At 46.4% G+C, this 23,178-nt stretch overlaps 1 pseudogene across 1 annotated transcript; it reads right to left on the reverse strand.

Moving 5' to 3' along the window:
* Positions 1-9,601: 9,601 nt before the first annotated feature.
* On the reverse strand, positions 9,602-22,971 carry LOC308424346 (cofilin-1-like; annotated as a pseudogene). The gene is made up of 4 exons: positions 22,883-22,971; positions 22,090-22,300; positions 10,660-10,703; positions 9,602-10,147 (listed from the first exon to the last, which is right to left on the reverse strand). The product of its transcript is annotated as a cofilin-1-like (transcript).
* Between the last annotated feature and the right edge of the window lie 207 nt (positions 22,972-23,178).

A 23,178-nucleotide genomic window follows, 5' to 3' on the forward strand; every position in this document is an offset into this window, starting at 1 on the left:
CCTCCCGAGCCCCAATTGTGCAGGTTTAACGATGGTCAAGACAGGGAAACTCCCATAGGACTCTCATAGTAGAATTGTCATGGCCACAGTCACTTTTCCATGCTGCTCCTGGTGTCATGGTGGAGATCAGCCCACAACCAGTTCCGCGTCATTCCCCATTATGCAGAACAGAAGCTCCCTGCCCAGTTCTTGCTCTGAATGAATCCACTCTGTAAAGTAACTGTCCCCCTCCATTTCGAAGCAGAATGGATCAGTATCTTGTTTGTGCAAATAAACCGTGGCCATCTGTCCAGCACAAACTGAGAGGGACAGATCAATTTTTTTTTTAAAACTGGAGAAAGAATGAAACGATGAAAGGAAAACCGAGCCTGCTTATGCAAAGAAAACACTACCACCAACGAGTTATCAGATTAAATCAGAAACACACGGACGACAGGTGGATGTATTAAACCTATTATAAAAACAAGGACCGCAGACTTGCCTAACACACAGGTACAGCAAATGATGCAGTGTCTCCCTACACACACACACACACACACACACTCACACACACAGATGTACATACAGAGACTATACACACACACACTCACACACACAGATGTACATACAGAGACTACACACACACACACACACACACACACACACACACACACACTGTTAAAGAGACTCTCTCTAGAACACGTGTGGCAGAGACAAGTCATGAAGCACACACTGAGCTCTTCACCTCAAGAACTTTGTCCGGGAAGTTATCCATATTGAAGGACTTTCAGCCTGGTCCCTGGGTCCAAGGGACCCCAGTGCAGACTGTTCCCTGTGACACACAGTTCATTCAAACTGAGCCTCCAAACTGCAGGCCACCGGGACCTGTGTTTGACAACTTTGAGCCTGAAGTTTATGAGACTTCTTATCTGTTTCCTGACAGACTCTTCCTTGCCTCTGTATCAGCGCTCAACCTCCATCTTGGGTAAAGTACCTCAGAACTCATGGCAGGCTCATATGTTTGTATGTTCATTCTACAACATACCTATACACACACACACACACGCACACACACACAGATGTATATATAGAGACTACACACACATTCACACACACCCCACACACATACACACACATTACATACACACACACATACACCCCACACACTCACAAACACATGGATGTACATATAGAGACCACACACAGCACACACACTCACACACACAGATGTACATATAGAGACCACACACACACACACACACACACACACACACACACACACCACATACACTCACACACACAGAGATGTATATTTGGAGACCACATACATACACCACACCATACATACACACAGAATACACACACAGAGAACACACACAGATGTACATATAGAGACCACACACACACACACACACATACACACACACACACACACACACACACAGCATCCAGGAAGCAGGATGGAGCTTAGCTCAACCTGGGCAGCAGGCAACCAGCATCTTCAAGCCATGGGCTGGACATGGTATTGGCTAGACACAGAAGCATTTGGAGAGGAGATGGGGTTCAAGTCTCAGACACGACTATTAGGGAAACGGGGCTTAGGTTTCTTAGCCAAGCCATTTGCCTTGACTATCAGCATTTCCCGTGGTGAGAACCCAGGTCTTATATCCATTGTACTAAACAACAACCCCCCATTTCGACCGGTGACAGCTCAATCCCGGCTTTGAGCGCATTCGTAACCCCAATGGTGTGGCTCGCAGTTTGGAGAACAGGATGAAGGAGCTTTCAGAAGTTCCTTGGGAGGAAGGACTTTCCACGTTAATGCCAGATCTTGCTTCGTGATGTGAGTTCCTGCTCAGGTCAACAGGCTGCCCCAGAGGGTAGCTCATACCACCTGGCAAATATGTACCATTAGCACTTCTTGCTACGTGAGTCTGAAACCAAACCACACACCTAAATCTTGAGGACACCGGCTGACTCTGTTCTGAAAGAGGCTCATGGGAAGAGATTGATCAGTGTAATGATCTGAGGGGCTGGGGATGATCATGTCCATCAAATCTGGGCCGCGCGTTTTCAAAGAATTAAAAGTCCAGTCGGACTGTAGGTAATCTCTAACTACGAGAGTCTCTCTTGGGGGTGGCTGGGTACGGACTGTCAGCCTGCCTCAGGCAACAATCTCTGTCGCAAGTCTGTCATTAGCAGCCTCTAGACTTTCCCAAAGAAGTTGCACTTTAGTGATTGTTGATTGAAAAAATAAACTAGGAGGAGGAGGGTGAGGATGGTGAGAGGGAGGGTGAGGAGGGTGAGGAAGAGGAAGGTGAGAAGGAGGTCGAGGAAGAGGGAAAGGAGGGGGAGGAGGAGGGGGAAGAGGGTAAGGAGAGTGAGGAGGAGGAGGAAGGGGAGGAGGAGGAGGAGGGAAAGGTGTTATGAATTCAGCATTATTTTCAATTAACCTCTTATTGGTCATGATAACATCACAGGCACTTGAGAAAAAAAACAAATAAAACCCAAAATTAAGGATCAGGTCGATGGTGTGACTCAGTGGTACGGCATGTGTTTGGCATGCGCCAGGCCCTGGATTCAAAGTAAAGGAACACTTACACCAGGTCTATCACCAGGGCTTCAGAATCACGTGGCTCTTGCTTGGGTTACTAGAAGGTCCTTGTTAATTCCGCACATCAACTTTCCAGGGCAGGGGGATGCCCAGACATCTATCCAAGTCTAATGCAGCCATTTTCGGATGGGAATAACATTTGAGTCAGTGCAATTCATAAAGTAGCTATGCTGTCCGAGGGGTGTGGGCCTCATGCAATGAACCGAGGGCTCCCAAAGAAGGGAGGCTGGGGAGATGTCTCAGTGGATATTTTGCTTGACACACAAGCCTGAGAACCAGAGTGTGTATCCCTAATATTCACATACACCAGCTGTGGTCTGTATCTGTAATCTGAGCATTAGGTGAGTGGGTACATATATATGATCTATTTATTGTATGTATATGAGTGCACTGTCGCTGTCCTCAGACACAGCGGAAGAGGACATCAGATCCCATCACAGATGGTCGTGAGCCACCATGTGGTTGCTGGGATTTGAACTCAGGACTTCTGGAAGAGCAGTCGGTGCTCTAACCACTGAGCCATCTCTCCAGCTCAGAGGTGTGTCTTATGCGTTATCATTCATTGGCTTGTCTGTGTCAGCCGCCTCTCCCCGGAGCGCTCACCTTCCTAAGGGCCTCACTCTTCCTGCTCAGCCCTCTGTGCGATCGGTTCCCCAGCTGCTTGTGGCACAATGGACAATAAGCCAGGGTGAGACCCCACTCACAAGCTGACACTGCTTTGGGAGAACGGCACGGGACTGTCTGAGAAAAGGAAGTGTTAACCTCAGGGTTAGGTTACCTCCTCTTCTGCACACGCATGCCTGTGTGGGCGTGTGTCACAACTGGGGACAGGTGTCATCGGCATCCAACGAGTTGAGGCGCAATACTGCTGAATGGCCCCTAATGCTCAGGGAAGGCCTCATATCCCAGAATACCTTGCCCCAGTGAGGATGAGAAGCCCCGCCTGAAAGTCAGCATGTTTACTGTATCTGGATGAGCAATTTCCAAAGATGCTAAGACAGTGGAACTAACACAGTCCATCCATTCACAATATTGTTATTAAAGGAGCATTGTGTGTGTGCTTATATGTGTATACATGACGTGTGTTCACTGTGTGTACATGTATGTGTGCCCATGTGTGCATATACCACAGGTGTGTATATGCATGTGTGTGCACCATGTGTGCATGTGCATTGTGTGTGGGCTGTGTGCATATGCTGTGTGTACATATGTACACTGTATATGTGTGTGTGTGTGCATGTGCTCACACTATGTGTGCGCATGTGGTAAACCATGGGTGTGCGCACCTGTGTGTGTGCTCTGTATATGTGTGTGTGCCCACACGTGCATGCATGTGTGGAAGCCAGAGGACAGTCGTGGCTGCCACTCTTGGATTCCTGCCTGCTGTTTACCTTGCATTTTGTTTTTAGACAGCACATCTCACTTTTGCCTTGAGTTTACCAATTTGATTCAGCCAGGCGGGCTGGCCAGGGCATCTCGGGATTCCACATGATTCTGCTTCACCAGCACCAGGGTTAAAAGTCTGAGCAGCTACAACAACAACTACTGCTACTACCACTACTACACACACATCACACCACATACACACACACACCACATACACCACACACACCACACACATACTACACACACACTATACACACTACACACACCACACACACACACACACACACACCACACATACACCACACACATCACACACACACCACACACAACACATACCACCCCCCCACACACACACACAACACACAGGTTGGGGATCAGACTTGGATCTGTGTGTTTGTAAGGTAAGCACTTTCCTGACTGCGCTGAGTCTTGTATTGACTTCTGACTTGTGAGACCCCATCATTACTCGACAGTACTAGAATTCATGAGGAATTCTAGGAACAGCCTTGATGGTCCTGATAAAACACGCAGCAGATGCTAACAATCTCAGAGACAACATTGTCCTTTGCTTTCCCAAAGTAAGAATGTAGAAAGGTCCTCCGCATTGCATTTTCAGATCCTGAAATTTACCAAAATGAAAAATTGATGCTAATGAGGTCGATAAAAGAGACGATGGTTATTCTCATTGCTAACTGATTTTTTTTTTTTTTTTTTTTTTTTTTTTGATTGAGGGAGAGCAATTCTCTGCCAGTTTCCTTTAAACAGTTGGTTCCTCTCATGCATTTAAAATCTAACTTCATTTACAAAAGCATTCATTTCTGTGTATTTCAGGCCCACTGCCTTCGAGAAACACCAATTGCATCTTTCATGAGGCACATGCCTTCCTCCCACAGAAATCCTCCTGCTCTTGTGTGTGTGGTGTGGTATATGAGAGTGTGGTGTGTGTGGTGTATGTGTTTGTGTGGTGTTTGGTATTTATGTGTGTGAATGTGTGTGTGTGTGAGTGTGTGGTGTGTGTGGTGTATGTGTGTGTGTTGTGTGTGTGTATGTGAATATGTGTATATTTGGTGTGTGATGTATGTTGTGTGGTGTGTGTGGTATGGTGTATGTGTGGTCATGTGTGTGTGTGTATGTGTGTGGTGTGATGTTTGTGTGTATGTATGTGTTGTATCTGTGTCTCTCTGTGTGTGTGTTTTTCTTTTTAAAAATGTGGTCTTATTTGGAGGGCAAGAACCCTGTCTCCTGGATGTCTGAGTCGTCCCAGCACACCATGTGTTTTTAGGAAGTCAGTTCTTACGGATGTGGATGAGACCCACAGAGGCGGAGAGGGGCTCTTCACCTCCCCCTGGGCTTTATACACTGTAAAATAGTAACACAAACAATTTCCTAGCACGATTTCTTAGGCACTGAGGTGATCAGGGGGTAGTGACAAAACCCCCAAACTCTCCAATTTATTATCTGACAATATCCTACCAAATATTCTCCCAGCACCCAAATTTAACTTCAAATTTATCTCAGCTGTAGTGGGGTGAGCTGATCTCCAGCTAAGATCAGGCGTTCTGCCATCCGAGGCACTTGAGGCAGATGGGATTAAGATGTAGCTGGTGCCTTGGGATCCAGTGAGAGCAAAGACTGTGATGGCGTTCATCTTCACAGACAGGTAGAAACTTAGAACACAACTTGACCTTGGGACAGACAAAGTCAACCCATGTTTTTCTTCTCCCCATTCTTTGTGTCGATTTATTTACTTATCAGAATACTTATTTCTATCTTATGTTTATGAGAGTGCTTGGTTGCGTGGATGTGTGTGCACCACACGCATGCCCTGGGCACTGGTGGCCAAGGAAGGGTGTGAGGTCCCCTGGAGCTGGAGTTACAGGTGGTTGTGGGCACCCACTCGAGTCCTGGGAACAGAACCAAGTCCTCTGCAAGCACATTTAACCCTGGAGCCATCTCTCCAGTATCCTTTTATTGATTTTTTTTTTACTAATTATTCATTGTGTATGATGTACACCCAGGTGTACATGTGTGCGTTGCCATGGAGTTGGTCATTATCTGGCTTCTTCTGTTGCCCTCCACCTTATAATCTGAGACGGGGGTTTGAAGCATTTCGAGCAGACCAGCTGTTTGATGAGCCCCAGGGCTCCTCTGTCTCTTCCTTCATCCTAGTATTGGGGGACATGTCACCAAGCCTGACTTTTGTGTGGGTTCTGGAGACCTAAACACATGTTCCCATGCTTGTATATTAACCACTTTACCCCCCCCCCCCGATCTGTGCCTAAAAACCATGTCTGTCCTTCTTAGGGTTAGTTCTGCTGTGATGAAACACCGGGGCCAAAAGCAAGTTGGGGGTGGGGTTATTTGGCTTATACATCTAACCGTTATTCGTCACTGAAGGAAGTCAGACAGAAACTCAAACAGGGTAAAAACCTGGAGGCAAGAGCTGATGCAGAGGCCATGGAAGAGTGCTGCTTAGTAGCTTGCTCATGGCTTGCTCTCTGTGGCTTGCTCAGCCTGCTTTCTTATAGAACCTATGACCACCAGCCTGGGGATGGAGCCACCCACAGTGGGCGGGGCCCTCCCCGTGTCAATCACTAATTTAAAAAGTGCCTTTCAGCAGGATCCTATATAGGCATTTTTCTCAGTTGAGTTCCCTTTGATAACTCTAGTTTGTCAAGCTGACATGAAACTAGCCAGCACATCTCCTAAATCCTCTCTTCCCTTTAATCATTCTCCATGTAGAGTGGTTACTCTCAGTTCCTGAAAGAGGATAAGAGTATTACAAGGACCCTTCCAGGGTAGCTGAGTGGATTCTTCTCTGCAGGTTTCTTCTGTTGGGAGTCTGCCTTTTAAACAGCCAGCCACACACTCCCTTTAAGATAAACACTGTCACAGGAGCGCTGGGGTAGCGCTGAAGTTAATGACTCGGGCGGCCGAGGAGGAAATTAAAGAAGCAACGTTCACTTTTCCACGGTTCTGGCCCCCTGGCCCGCGGTGGCAGGTCAGCCGGCCCCAGCCAGTGCTCACACAGAGCATTTGCTCAGAGGACGCAGCCAGACTGAGGGCGTCACACCTTGGGTTCAGATATGTGTGTCTCTGACTTTTTCTGAGGCTGTGATGCAGAGAGACATCTGGGGGTGAATGACATCCCACCTCCAAAACGTGGCAGCATGCAAATGGAAGTCAGACAGTGTACTTCATGCCCCAGAAGCCTCTGCTCTACGGGAACCACTGGACTATGAGCTCAAAGGGGGGAATGGAGGTGAGATGGGGACCAGAAACATACTGTGCATCTGGTCATGTGAAACATACGTCCATACAAGTGAAGATGCCTGCAGAGGCCAGAGGTGTGGGACCCCTTGTCACTAGAGACATGGATCGGTGTAAGCCACCTGATGTGGTTGCTAGAAACTGAACTCAGGTCCTCTGGAAGAACATCACGTGCTTCTTACCACTGAGCCATCTCTCCAGCCCCCTTAATCCCCCTTTGAAATGAACTCTCTGGGAGCATACCAGATTACGGACTCATGGAACTTCTTGCTATACTAAAGACATCTTATTTACAGGGCAGGGGAGAGTTGGGAGACTGCCTGTGAGCAGACATGAGGATTTGAGTTTGGGTCCTAGAATCCATGTGATAGCTCCAGACTCAGTACCACATACCTATATATAATCCCAGCACTGGGGAGGCGGAGACAGGTGGATCCCCAGAGTTTACAGGTCATCCAGCATAGCCTCGTGGAGAAGCTCTGGGCGATTTGAGAGACTCTGTCTCAAATGAAGTGTCGTCTATTCCTGAAAACTACACCCAAGGCTATTCTCTGGCCTCCTCATGCTTAGGCATGTGAAATGCCAGGCATTTACAGCTACACCTCCTATTACTGATAGGATGAAAGTTGATACTGGTTGCAAAATTGACAAGAGCTGTAAAACCAGCTTCCGGGCAGGACTGTGGGGGGAGTTCCTGGATGAGGTTATCTGGGGTGAGTGCTTACTGTTGGTGGCACCATCCCCTAGGCTGGGGTCCTGGACTGAACAGAAAGGAGAAAGCAAGCTGAGCACCAGCATCGGTCTCTCTCTTCTTTCTGACTGAAGATGTGATGTGACTGGCTGCTTCACACTCCTGCTGTCATGCCTTCCCCACCATGATGGACTGTGCTCTTCAATATGTGAGTCTAAAGAAACCCTCCTCCCTTAAGTCGCTTCCATTGGGCATCAGACAAGCAACAGAAGTAACTAAGTCAGAACATGACTGGGGTGTCTCTGAATCCATAACTGAGGAGCATGAGGCAGAGAAACAAGACCTTGCCTTATGCCTGGACGCTCATCATACCACTGTCTCTTGCCTTCCTCATCTTTTCCATGGCCTGATTCACCCTGGAAGATGGAGCAGGGTTGAAGGTCAGATAGACTCAAACAGGAGGATCACCAAAGAACCAAGAGGAGGAAGCACTTACAGTCCAGCTCCTATTGGTTTTCATGGATACCAAGGACAAGTGGTATTGCTTCTGATTTAGCCTGGGTTTCTTTCTTTGTACCTTTTAAACCTTTAAAACAATGTAATAGTAGTAGTAGTAGTAGTAGTAGTAGTATGTGTGTGTATGAGTGTGTGTGTGAGTGTGTGTGTCTGTGTGTCTGCCTGTATGTGTCTGCATGTGTGTGTGTCTCTGTGTGTATGAGTGTGTGTGTGCATGTGTGTGTATGTGAGTGTGTGTGTGTCTGCATGTATGTGTGTATGTGTCTGCATGTGTGTGTCTCTGTGTGTGTGAATGTGTGTGTGCATGTGTGTGTACGTGTGTGTGTGTATGTGAGTGTGTGTGTGTGTCTGCATGTGTGTGTGTCTGTGTGTGTATGTGAGTGTGTGTGTGTATGTGAGTGTGTGTGTCTGCCTGTATGTGTCTGCATCTGTGTGTGTCTGTGTGTGTGTGAGTGTGTGTGTGCATGTGTGTGTGTATGAGTGTGTATGTGAGTGTGTCTGTGTGTCTGCATGTATGTGTGTATGTGACTGCATGTGTGTGTGTCTGTGTGTGTTAGTGAGTGTGTGTGTGTGTGTGTTGCATGAATGTTCATATCCATGTAGAAGCAGTGGCCCAGCTCCTCAATCATTCTCCATCTCATTTTTGTTGTTGTTAATTCGCCTTTTTACTGTTTTTTTTTTTTTTTTTTTAATTGAAGGTCCCTTACTGGTTCTGCTTCCATGAGTGGCCAAGATCTAGGGAAGGGGGAGGGCAACCAGCTGGTGCAGGGAGGATCATTTCCACATTTCATTTCCACACAGAACTAAACTAACGAGCAAAGAGTCACTGTTGTGGTTAGCAGTTGGTAGCATGGGATGGTGAGGGATGAGGAGTAGGGGTGTCATTAGAAAAATACAGGCTCCCCCAAAACTGGGTGCCTAGGAAGGGACTTTGTCAGCTTCAACCCAAGAGGAATCAGAAGATCAAAAGCAGTTTGGAAAGTCCAGAACCATCAAGGGCAGAGGGAAAAGATGGTCCAGGGGGTGGGAGGGATGTTTGGCAACTGGGGTGAAAGGATAACCCTCTTTCTGCTGGGATCCCCCTACCCCCTCTGGTCTGGCAGGAAAGGGGAAGCCTGCAGCGCCCAAGAGCAGGTCTGGGGCTGCTAGATGCTCCAGGCATGGCTGGAGGTGGCCCACAAAGGCTTGCCCTCTAGGGAAATGACGGAGCTGCCACCTAGTTTCTCTGCCAGGGTGCAGCGGTCCTTGACCTCCTCATAGCAGTTAGCTCATAATCCATGCTTGATTCCTGTCGGCTTCTTCTTGATGGCATCCTTGGAGCTGGCATAGATCATTTTGCTCTTAAGGGGTGCATTCTCAGGGGCCCAGAAGATGAACACCAGGTCCTCCTTCTTGATTTCCTTGGTCTCATAGGTTGCACCATAGAGAGCATAGGCAGTCCTTGTCTGGCAGCATCTTGACCAAAGTGGTGTAGGGGTCGCCCACAGTCTGCCCATATCTCCTACATCTCCTTGCTCAGCTCCAGGATGATGTTCTTCTTGTCCTCACTCAGGCAGAAGAGCACTTCTTCTTTCTTCACTTCTCGCTTTGAAGACTTGCGATCTTTCATGTCATTGAACACCTTGGTGACACCATCAGAGGCAGCCACACCAGAGGTCACGTTTCCAGAAATGAAAGGGAGACAGAAAGAGCTACAGAAAAACTGAGCCACCACAGCTGCTGCTGGAATCCGACTGCCTCCGTCTCATATTTTAAAGACTTATTTTATTTTGAGACTCTTTTACCTGTAGAGATGTGTAAGCACCATGTACAGGTAAGACCTACAAAGGCTAGAAGAGGGCATCACATCCCCTGAAACTGAAGTTAGAGGTGGTTGTGAGCCATTGTGTGGGTGCTCCTAACCACTAAGCCATCTGTCCTGCCCTCCACTCATCCATTTATTCGTTTATCCATCTACCCATTTATTCATCTCTTCATCCATCCATCCATCCATCCATCCATCCATCCATCTATATCTATCTATCTATCTATCTATCTATCTATCTATCTATCTATCTATCTATCTATCTATCGGTAGGATCTGTCACTAAACCTGAAACTCATTCAGATAGGTTAACTGGCCAGTGAGCCTCTCTAGTGCTAGGACAACAGGCATGAGCCACTATACCTGGCTTTCCCATAAGTCCTGGGGATCTGGACTCACTTTTCCACAGAGCCGCCTCCCTGGCTCCAGCCCAGGTCTTCTCGCTGTGAAACCCAGAGAGAAATGACACAGGGCCAGCAGGCTGAATGCTTCCAGTCCAGCAAGTGTGTGTGCCTTGGCAGTTATCCACATTTCCTGAATTCAGAGGAAGGAGGGAGCATCTAATGTCCAGCAGTCCCTGCATGGCTCCAGCAAGATCTGAGCTACCAACACTACATGGGCAGAGACGCCTCGAGGGAGCTGGGCAACTGTTTATTCTCCATCTGCATGGTCAGGGGGCTATGCAAGAATCATATACAAAATAAACCGCACTTAATTGCCAAACCACTTCCAGACTTCACGAATATGTTCTTACCCAACTTTCCACTGTAAAGGATTATGTTTAGATCTTTCGTTTTTTTTTTTTTTTTTAAATGGGAACAGCTGTGCTGGACTGGCAGGCGGCTCGCCTGAACAGATGTGTGTTTCTGGAGGAATCGATTCGCCTTCTTATTATTATGTCATTGCATTTGGTTTATTGGTGAGCAATTTACATTTTAAGCCACGACTCGTGTATGAACTAACAATCATAACCATGGCCTCCAGGTAGGGCTATTTACCTCAGCGGAAAGATCTGCTAGACAATGAAAATCTGCGTCATTATTATTAGTGAGGTAGTGTAAGAAGAATATCCTCTTTTTAAGGCTTAACTGCTGCCCCAGCCAATTCTGCGGCTTGTGGAATTAAATCTTCCTTTAAATGACTCAAGCAAGTATATTTTGTGTATGTGCACACATGTGTGACAAGTATTTGCACGCATGAGAAGGTAAGGGGCCAACCCTGGGCGTCGTTCCTCCTGCCTCTTGCTGGATTTTTGTTGTTGTTGTTTATTTGGTTTTGGTTTTTGTTCTTGTTTGTTGGTTTAGTTGGCTTTGTCTTTTTTTGCTTGAGACAGGGTCTCGAGATGTAAACCAGGCTGGCCTTGAACTCACAGAGAACTGCTCACTTTACTTTTTGGAGACAGCTTCTCTTGCTGGCCTGGAGCTCACTGACTCAGGTAAACTGGCTGGTCAGGGAGCCATGAGGATCACCATGCGTCTGCCTCCCCAGCTCAGGGATTGGAAGGATGTGCCGCCGCACCAAGCTTTTCCCTGGCTGCTGGAATTCCACTCAGGCCTGCATGAGTACCCAGCAAGTATTTTGCCAGCAGAGCCACTAGCCCCTCAAGTATATTTTTAAATCCAGTGTTTCTCAATCCAGTGGACATTAGAGCCTGTCTCAGGTCCACAAAAGATAGAAGAGAGGCCAGCCAGGTGGAAAAAGATACAGAGGGTCACGTTGGCATCAAACAAGCCCGGTATGAATCTAGAGCTGCTGTTTTCCTGCTACGGAAAACGGAACCAAGAATCTTTTCTCTGAGTGCCTGCCTCATCCACAAAATGGAGGAATTCAAAATTACAGTAAAATAAACATTGGCTGCATAGAAACAAGAAAATGGTGGTTGCCTAACATGGGAGTGGAGAAGTGGGGACAACTGGCTAGTGTGTGTGTGTGTGTGTGTGTGTGTGTGTGTGTGTCTTTTCCTAGAAAATCACGAACAACCATCCTTTTGCTCCCAACAGGGCACTAATGTCAGACTAAAGAAAAGATCCCCTCTTCAGTCTAATTTGGTGAAAGTGTAGTTTTATTGGAGTGGCTTACAAGATCATGGGTAATGGATTTATTTATAGGAACATGGGTGACCCAAAGCCCCTGATTCACTGCAAAGCCCACCGCAGCATGGGTAAGGATTCAGGAAAGTTACATTCCTGGAGCAAGACACTCAGCCTGCAGCAGTTCAGCTGAAGAGTTCCCCCTCCTGCCACCTCCAGTGATGGCTTAAAGTTTTTAACCTTGGGGGAGGCATTCTTGGGAAGCTTTCTCAGATTCTTGAACCTGAGCACTTCCCTGTCCTTTCTGGAGGTATTGTTTCAACTGGAACAAGTAGTAATACCACAGAAGTCCCACAGATACAGTTGTGAGCAACAGGCAACTTGTGCCATTTCTATATCGCACAGTAGGCTTATCACAGTTGGCAATGATGAACTGTATTTCCTTAAAAAAAATCTGTTTATTCATTTTATAAGTACACTGTCGCTGCCCTCACACACACCAGAAGCGGGCATCAGATCCCACCACAGATGGTTGTGAGGCACCACGTGGTCACCGGGAATTGAACTCGGGACCTCTGGGAGAAAGAGCAGTGCTCCCAACCGCTGAGCCATCTCTCCAGCCCCCCAATTTCCGAACAGAAACAAAAGCCACCTAAAGCCATGCTTAAGAGATCTGAGGAATACTTTAGTACCTCGGTGTGATTGGTACAGCCCAGACACATATATCAAATAATTGTCTTGAGCACCACGTTTATAATTATTACCAATCATTATTTACCAATAAAAAGCACCAGTTGCTGGGATGTAGCAGATGTGGAGCAACTTAGACATCTTGCCACTTGGGCTGTGGCAGTCAGATCAGCCAGTAGCCTCTACCCACTGCATTCATACACTGGTGTGGTCCCCATCTCTTGGTGTGGACTAGAGCTTCAGCTTGTTCCTGATGAACAGATCAGAGTTAAGGTACTGGAGTAACACCTGCCTGGTTATATTGCAAAAGATCACAGGTTCCCTTTGTAATAAGTTCATCCAAACGGACATGAACAACATGGTGTCAAGTGGGAAGACCTGGAAATTTATCAATAAAGAAAATGAGGAACAAAGACGATGAAGCAAGAGCTGAAATCCACTGCATAAGCTAATGGACTTCTGCCAGTCATGTTAAATAAGCACAGCGTATCTTGTGTAGCATTTGCAAGGGGAATGGCTAGGGTTCGCAGAGAGCTTAGTCAGTGTTAGCAAAGAGAAAATGGAGTATCTGAGGCATAGCTGCCTTGGGGAGAGCCCAGGGGGAACAGTCAGATCCCCAGAAACAACAGCTTTGACTCCTTTGAGGCATTAACCTTGCCAAGTCTGCTCCTGGACAAGACACAGTACTAATATTTCTCTTGTCCTTCCGTCGGGGCCTCTGAGAAAGCCCTGTGTTGGCCTGACTTCCAGCAATAAATCCCCGTGAAGTTCCAGGGAAGACGCTGCTCCCATCGAACCTTCAAGCCGGAGTGCCTAGTTAGAACCTCGCTGATTGTAGAGAGGTTAGAATGTTGCAGGTCCAGAGTGTAACTACAATTTACTTTATGAATCCTCAGCCCCCATGGGCCCACTTCCTGACCTGACCTAACATCCCACTGACTGTCAAAACCCAGCTGAACCAAAACAAAAACAATCCCCCACTTCGGAATATATTAACTTAGAGGCCTCCTCGCTTCCACCAACCTCAGACAGCATCTGTCACCTAGACCTGAGTGTCCCTAATTTGCTATAAACGCCTAACTGATGTTCCCACCTCTCTAATTTTTTTCAAATGTCTTGATGTGTGAGCCACTGTGTTCTGTTACTAAAAAACAGTGTTACAAAACTGCTGTCCTGGTGGAAAGCAGAATTTGGGATGACCTAACCCCGTGTTCCTAGGCCAGTTGTCACTTCCCTTTAGCTCCAGAACACATCATTCATTCTCTCCTTTGAAGGAAGGCTTTGTTCCTTCGGAGGACACCTGTTTTGCTGGGTCTCAGAAACACAATTGTTGCATTGTGAGTGGCTTCTGCAGAAGCCTGCGTGGCCGGGCTAGCCTGCACTCACCAGCTGCAACTGAGACCTTGAGACCAGGGACACCCAAGGACTGAGCGATGCCAACCACATGACCCGGGGACCTGGTCTGAAGCCTGCACACCTGCACCCCTCCCCCAAAGCCTGCCAGAGCCTCTGGCTGAATGAGACACATAGAATGATTAACATGAGCCACTATGAGAGGAAAATTGTAGTGTATGATTCGGCACCAATCATTAAGGTCACACTGCCACTGGGGCAGGCTATGACCGGGGCCACAGACTCTCTGTCATCCAAGGCAGCAACCATCTTCACAGTTGCAGACTATTTGTGAGATGGCTACCGCCTTTTAGGAATGAACTGCATTCAGTGTGGTCCATAAGTCCTAAGTACGGTTTGATCAGTTTTGACCAGAAACTAGTTTTGACAGGTGCATACACATGGTAACCACTGTTTTGAGCTTCAGGACTTTAGATGACTTGTGACAGTTGGCAAATTTCCTGAAGATGGGATGGGACAGTCCATCCGTGTCTGGTGTCATTGATCAGCACATTTTTTGGAGACTTGCCTTTGTTCCATACATTAGTGGTTATTTGATTTCTTTCTCCATCTTATCCCAGTGTATGGATGGACAGTGGCTCACTCATCCGATCTGTTGTCGGAGAGCAGCTGGGCTGTTAAAAGTTTGATGCTGCTGTAAAGCAAGTAGCTATCATCCTTCCTGAATCGTAACTTCTCTCCCTGTCTCTCTCTCTATCTCTGTCTCTCTCTGTCTTTCTGTGTCTCTGTCTCTCTCCATCTCTATCTGTCTCTGTCTCTCTCTGTCTCTGTCTCTCTGTCTCTGTCTCTATCTCTCTCTGTCTCTCTGCCTCTCTCTGTCTCTCTGTCTCTCTCTGTCTCTCTCTTTGTCACACACACACACACACACACACACACACACACACACTTTATTTCCTTTTGGAAGTTATACCCAGAAGACGGTAAGATTAATATACGTTTACCATCTTGAGGATGGTCCGATTTCAAACCTTCAAGATACCGTTTTACACCCTATCCAGGTAACCTAGTTGTTGGGCTGCAATCAAACAAACAAACAGAAAGATTCGGTCCATCTCTTACATCCTTTGGCCACTTTGGGGCAATTTATAGAGAACTGGCATTCATCAATGGAGATGTGGTCACCTGAGATGGATCATAAAAGCAAACAAGAATTCTCCCTTGGTTACAAGCCACTGTAGAGAAGTCACCCACTGAAGACACTGCTGTAGGCTCTCTGCCCGATTTTCTATGGTGACCTGAGGCTTCTGTCCCCCAGGGCTACATGAATGTTTCCCTGTGTAATGCTTTTGAAACCTCAGGTTGGTTATTGAACTGCCCTTCTCATGGAGCATTGTTTAGGCCTTGACAGCCACATCTTTGAGGGGCATGAGGTTTTCACTGATTCTGATGAGGACCACACCCTGAATCTTGTTGGGACATAGTTTGAAAACAAATTAAAATTTTCTTAAAAAGAAAAAAAAAAAGCAACCTTCCTTTCAATGAATTCTTCTGCTAATTAGTTTTAGTTTTAATTGATTTTAAGACCCATTTTGTGGCACTTAACAGTGGCAGGCGGCCTCTTTGCTCCCATCTCCTTCAGCAAACTCAATTAAAAACACATTACAACATTTTCATGGATGAGATGGGGCCGCCATTTTGTTCTGTAAAAGTTGAGAACCGAAACCACAATGGCTTCGTGACTCTAGAAGTTTCTACTTTTCCTTGGGAGGTGACAGAGACAGAACCAAAGTCCATCTGTCTGGATTTATCTACCATAATTTTTGGTATGTGCTTGTGTGTGTGTGTGTGTGTGTGTGTGTGTGTGTGTGTGTGTGTACTTGCATGTGCATGTGTGGATGGGGGCTAGCAATCATTCTACACCTAAAGTTTTATAATTAAAATAGAAATATATATATATATATATATATATATATATATATATTACTATTTTTAAATGACCATAGAGAGATGGTACAATGGGTAAAGTGGTTTCTGTACAAGTTTCAGGACCCGAGTTTGAATCCCCAGAACCCACATAAAGCCAAATGGAGTAGCTCACGTCTGTTGCCTCATTATACCACTGGCAAGATGGCAGCTCCATCAAGGCTAACATTTTGCTGTGCTCCTTGACTCCAGGTGTCATTGGCTATAGTCACTAACTAGCCATGGGTTTGACTACAGTGCTTACATCCTCCGAGTCCTTCCCGAAACCTATTGAATCCCCTGAAACTGCAGTTACAGATGGTTGTGGGCTGTCATGTGGGTGCTGAGAATCAAACCACAGTCTTAAGCAAGAACAGAACGTGCTCTTAGCCACTGGGCTGTATCTGAACCATCCATTCTGTTTTAAACTTGTCCCCAGTCAGTTTCCTGATGACTGTTGTGTGGTGACATGCTCCCCACCCCCAGTACAACTGCTGTGCTTAACTGGGCCACCAAGGACAGCCCTGACAGCTCCGCTTAGGAGACACTTGGGATCTGTTTATAAAGGACAAACAAACAAGCCAACCAGGACCTGGCTCCCTTTCACCTGGGGTGGCTTCTGTGCCCTGAGTTGCCAAGATCCCAGCAGCTCCTCTGTGCTGCCTAGCAAGTCTGTCTCCATTCTCATCCAGTATCCCTGGGATACCAACTGCAGTGCCATGTCTCAGCAGTCAGAAAATGGCAGGGACGTGGAAAGATCACCTTCCCTCTGGAAAATTACAATATTCTGCATCTAAAGCAGTGAACAGTGGCTCAGTGTGGTAAGCGTATGGGGAGGCAGAGGCAGGAAGGTTGCTGAGATTTCAAAAGTAGCATTGGCTGCATAGGAAACTCCTGTCTCGAATGAATAGTTAAAGGCCATCATTAATAAATAAAACAGTAATCAGAACTGAAGTCCCGATTATTAAAAGTAAGAAAGGTCACTGGCTTGGGAAGGCCACAGGATGGTCCCCGAGCAAAGGGCACCCTAAGCAAGCCAGCAGGAGACGCTTAACCTTCAGATACGCTCTCATCCCGCTCTCATCCCGCACCCAAGTCCTAGATCCTGTTGGATATTCTGGAGACCCAGAGACATTGTGCAGAAATCACTGTATCTTGCAAAGGTTTTAGAATTAAATACTAGAAACGTGTTTAAAGTTGGCTCTGATTTTTAGACCTCTTTACCCATGGGTTGTTCAAAGAGAAAAATAGGAATATATAAATATTAGATATTCCCAAATCCATCCATCCATCCATCTATCTATCTATCTATCTATCTATCTATCTATCTATCTATCTATCTATCTATCTATCTACCTATCTATCTATCTACCTATCTATCTATCTACCTATCTATCTATCCACCTATCTATCTATGTGCATATATATAATACACATATATGTATATATGTGTGTATGTGTATATGTTACTTTTATATATAGACATTATTTTCAAATGTAATAAAACTCCAGAGCTAGCAAGGTAGCTCAGCAGTTAGGGGTGCTTGCTACCAAGCTTGATGACCTGAGTTCAATCCTCAGAGCCCACATGGTGGGAGGAAAACAAACTTCTACCAAACTGTCCTTTGACCTCCAAGGGTATTTCATAGCAAGAAAGTGCACATCCTATACAAAGAAATAAGTGTAATTAAAAATAAACAACACCCAACCACTCAGGTGCATGAAGGAAGAGCCGTGAGGTCTCTTACACGCATGTGATGATTTCTTTCATTTTGCAGTTTTGTCTTTTTAAGGTTGAGGTTGCAGCTGTTTGCCAGGCCTCAGACATCTGGGTACATCTCACAGGCTTGTAGCTGTGCATTCTACCCGCAACAGCCTTGGCTACAGAGGGCATGTGTATAGGTCTGTGAATACTCATGGTCCATTGATGTCTGTGATTTGTGGATCCTGTGGTACACGGATGTCTGCAGTCTGTGGATACCCCTGATCTGAGAATGTCTGTAGTCTGTAGATGCCTGTGGTACATGGATATTGGTGTCCTGTGGGTGCCCATGGTCCATGGATATCAGTCCTCTGTGGGTGCCCATGGTCCATGGATATCAGTCCTCTGTGGGTGCCCATGGTCTATGGATATCAGTCCTCTGTGGATGTCCATGGTCCATGGATATCAGTCCTCTGTGGATGCCCATGATAATGTGTAATGAGGCTGTGGAATATTTTCCACTTTGGGAAGTAAGGGGGTGTTGAACAATAGTAGGGAAGAAATATTAAATCCCCAGACTTTCTTTGGTCTCAGATGACTAAAGAACAATCAAGATTATAATAAGGATACCCCACATTGAGCTACAAAAGGTCTCCTGGCTTGGAGTCTGGGATCCAGCAGAGCTGGATTCTGCCCCTTGCCCCGAGCTCCTCAGAAAACACTGGCATTGCCTCTTCCATGACGAATAGCCTGACACGCCAGAGTGCTTACACAGCACTTTTCGCACAGTCTGACCAGACTGGTTTATTCGCCTAACTGTCCAACCCATAATCCATTCAGCAAGTGTTACTGCATTCTTGGTCACTGAGGGAAACAAAAGGAGCCTAAGAGACTACTTCCACTTCCAGCCTCAGGACTGGGCACACAGTTGTCGTCAGAGGGCAGGACATGTGTGACATCACAGCCCAACAGGGACTCATGGGCCAGAAATTTTTCAGTTGTCTGTTCTCTAAAAATGGCTGGTGCACACCCGTAATCCCTGTACTTGGGAGATGGAAGAAGACGGATCAGGGTTCAAGGCCAGCTTTGGCTACATAGCTCAAAGCCAGACTCACTTACATAGTGAGTCTGAGACCAATTTTAGCTGTATGACATCCCATTTTAAAACAACACACGAATAAAAACTAAAGCCAAAAAGTAGTCCATCATGAGAGCACGGAATTTGTCCCAGACATGTGAAGTGTACTTAAAACTTAGTGAAAATCTTTTAGTGAGTAAAATCCACCATGTTGATAGGCCAAAGGAAAATATGACATGGTTATTTAGCCAGATGGAGGAAAGCATTTGGCAAAACATACTAATTCTCGAATTTTTAAAAAGTGATAATAGAAAGACTTTCTCTCTTATTTTTTGGTTGTGAGCCTAGCCTTTAATGGCTGAGCCATCTCTCCAGCCCAGAAAGACTTTTTATCAATATGTCAGTGTGTGAAAACTCAGTGGCTGTCACGTGTCAACTGAAACATCATGAGCTCTATCTGTGATCCTGAAGGCAAATCTGCTGTGTTGTCACCCAGAGTCCTGTACAGAGCAGGAAGACAGGAAGAAGGCTGGGAAGTTGGTCCAATGGGTAGGGCACTGGCCGTGCAAGTACCGGGATCCGAGTTCAAATCCTCAGGACCTAAACCAAAAGCTAGGTGACCGGGGCTTGCTGGCCCCATTAGTCTTTAGCTTTGGATATCTGAATAGGTATGCATACATAGGCTCTCAATTGAACACATGGTCAGGGGTTTTTGTTTATTTTTTATGGTACTGGGAATGAACCTAAGGCTTTTCACATGCTTGGCAAGGGTTGTACTCTTAAGCCTTATTCCCAGCCCATGACAACATTCATATTGATCATCCATGCATTTCCTGTTGGTATTGATTATCTATAGATCCTCTCTCGTGAGCTTATTATTAATGTCTGTCAAATAATTTGATCATTTTTTTCTTGAGCTGTTCTTCTATTGTTGAGTTATGGAAGGTCTTTTCATGTTCTAGATGGGGAGATTTTATTGGTTGTACATTTTGTGTATGGTTTTCCCTTAATTTGTGGCTTAATGTGGGCTGGCTTCAAACTTGCTACGTAGCTGAAGCTGATCCTTGACTTCTGATCCTCTTGCCACATGCCCCCAGTGCTGGGCTTTCAGGCACGTTATCCCCACACCTAGTTTAAGTGTTGGGGGTGAACCTGGGGTCTCATTTATGCTACACCAGTTGGTCTATAGGCCAACCTCCCCTTTTATTTTCTTAATGACAAGCTACAGATTTTAATGCTAAGCTCAACCTGTCCATTATTTTATTTTATTTTTCTTGCTTCCTGTTATCTGGAGAGCCTTTGTCTAACCTGGGGACAGGAAGACTGGTCCCTGCATTTTTTTTTTTTTTTTTTTTAGGTTTCAGTGGCCTGTGTCTTTCACATTTTGTGTACAGTTTTTCCCAAAGGAGGTTTTTGTGTGTGGTAGGGAAAAAGGTCCAACCAGCCTTCTAATGTCCATAGGTTCTATGACTTGTCCAAAGTTCTTTGTGTTCCTCCTTGGACTGCTTAGCACGCCTGTCTTCCATATCTCCAGACCCTCCTGTTTCCCTCACAGCAACTCAGCCCTAGCTATTATGACCTCAAAGCACATTTTTAAATCAGAGAAAGTAACCGGTCCAATCTTGTTCCATTAAATGTTATTTTTGAAATCTATACCACTGGCATTTCCAATGACATTTTGAGATCAGCTGATTTATATCTTGGTAAAGAGATGGCTAGGCCCTTTGTTTAGGAAAAAATCTATAGGATCGACTTGGAGAGATGTGAGCCCTGAATAATACCATGTGTCCAGCCCAGACCCAAGAATGCTGAGGCGCTCCGACTCAAGTCTCTGGTTTCTGTTATCAAGCTCTCCTCAGCTTTTCAATGGAAGATTGTGACATCTATTGAAAATGTCCCCCTCCCAAAATAGTGTGTGAGTTGGGGTGCCATCTGAAGTAGTATTCTCTGTGTAGAATGCTCACGTAGAGGCACAGAATTTTCTAAACTGCCTTTGTGGTTGTGTGGCTGACACAGGCTTGGGTAGAACCTTTGCAGTAGCTCTTAAACCATGCAATCCCTCTGTGGCTGAATGACTCTTCCACAAAGGTTGCTTGAGATCATCAGAAAACACAAATGTGTACATTCTAATTTGAGAGAGTAGCAAGATTACAGTTATGAAGTAAACATGAAAAGAATTTTGTGGTTCGAGGGGTTCACTACAACGTGGGGAACTGTATTAGAGGGTCCAGCATTAGGAGCGGGGAGAAGCATGGTTTTTGTTTCTGTTTTTTCCTATCCTGGGCTCCCATGTTCTGGAAGCCGTGTACCCAAAGGTGTGACTGGGTGGGAGGTAGATTGTACCAGATGCGAAAAGGTCTATTCCTTGTTCCCAGGAAATCTGTTTCCGCTCCTACCTTAATCCTTTTCTGCATTCCCTTTTCTTCATTGTGTGTGTGCATGTAAGTACATGTGTGTGTTTGTGTTCATATGCGTATGTTTTTGGAGGCAAGAGAGCAACCTCTAAGTGAGTCCCAGGGGATATTCCTGTCCTTCCTTCCCCAGCACTGAGATAGAAATGAACTCCCGCATACTTGGCTTTTCCTATGAGTGGTGCTTTGAATATGTTTAGCACAGGGAATGGCACTATTAGGAGGTGTGGCCTTGTTAGGGTAGGCGTGGCCTTGTTGGAAGAAGTGTGCCACGGTGGGCGTGGGTTCTAAGACCCTCGTCTTAGCTTCCTGGGGGGCAATCTTCTGTTTGCCTTTGGAACAAGATGTTGAACTTTTAACTCCTCCTGCGCCATGCCTGTCTAGATGCTGCCATGCTTCCGCCTTGATGATACTGGACAGAACCTCTGAACCTGTAAGCCAGCCCCAATTAAATGTTGTCTTTTAAGTGTTGCTTTGGTCACGGTGTCTGCTCACATCAGTAAGACCCTAAGACAACATGGGTATGAGGGATTGAACTAGAGTCCTCATGTTTACATGGCAAGCACTTTACTGACACACCCATCTCCCCAGGGCTCTTCTCACCTTCCCTGTTGTCGCTGCTGCTGTGGGTGGTCTTGGGGTGAGGGAGTGGGGGAGTGGGGTCTCTCCACACCAAGCATCAGCTTCCTGTCGTATATGAATCGTGTTTTCATCCACTCGGTAAGAGTCTGTTATGTTCAGGTTCTTGCAGGCGTGGGGATCTGCTAGTGCACAGAATAGGAAAGAACCATCTGCACCCTCCTGATACTCCGAGCTGAGAAGGAAGCAGTGCCAGGTGTTAGAAGCGAGCCCAGTGTGCAGAAGGCAGGAAGCGGTGGGTGCTATGGAGCGAAAGGTGGGGCTAGGAGAGGAATGCCAGTGGGGGAAGTAGCTAGGTTAAGTGTCCACGTGGTCGTCTGGGCGGGGCCTGCTGGAGAAGGAAGTAGCTCGGTTGAGTGTCCACGTGGTCGTCTGGACCCGACCGGCTGGAGAAGGGACACTGAGTAAAGGGCTGTGTCAGCTGAGGGTCCAACTGTGTGGGTGACTGAGTGTGGATAACCGAGGGGATGAGACATTCAGGAAGGAGCCATCCAGGTCCAGACAGGGACATCCCCGTGTGTCGTGAGAGCAGCAGAGAGGTGTGTGCAGCTGTGGAGGGAGAAGGAAGTGGAGACCTGGAGGCAGGAAGGACATGTGGCCTCAGGTGGATATGAAAGCAGCAAAGACATTTGGCTCTAAGAGTGTGCGGCCGAAGGAGAATGTAGAGACTCTGGGATGTGAGCCATTGTAGAATTCAGAACTCGAACAGCATGGCATCGTACTGGATGTAAGAAGCCTACTCTGCCTGTGCTCTAACACGGTAGATATCGTGTCTGATGACTGAACATCCCCCACGAGATGTCCGCCATTGGTCTCCACTTTACAGATGAGTACGTGAGAGTCCATCGTTAAGATTTCATTCAGGAATAAAAAAAGTATCTGATAGTTTACCTGATGTGTGTGTGTGTGTGTGTGTGTGTGCGTGCACACACACTTGCACACACACGTATATAGATGTATGAAAGTGTACGTATGGGTATGCATGTGCACATGGAGTCTAGAGGTCAACCTTGGGTATCATTTCTCAGACATTGTCCACCTGTATTTGAGACA

The sequence above is a fragment of the Micromys minutus genome, assembly GCF_963924665.1.
Source record: "Micromys minutus genome assembly, chromosome: 9".
NCBI classification, from domain to species: Eukaryota; Metazoa; Chordata; class Mammalia; order Rodentia; family Muridae; genus Micromys; species Micromys minutus.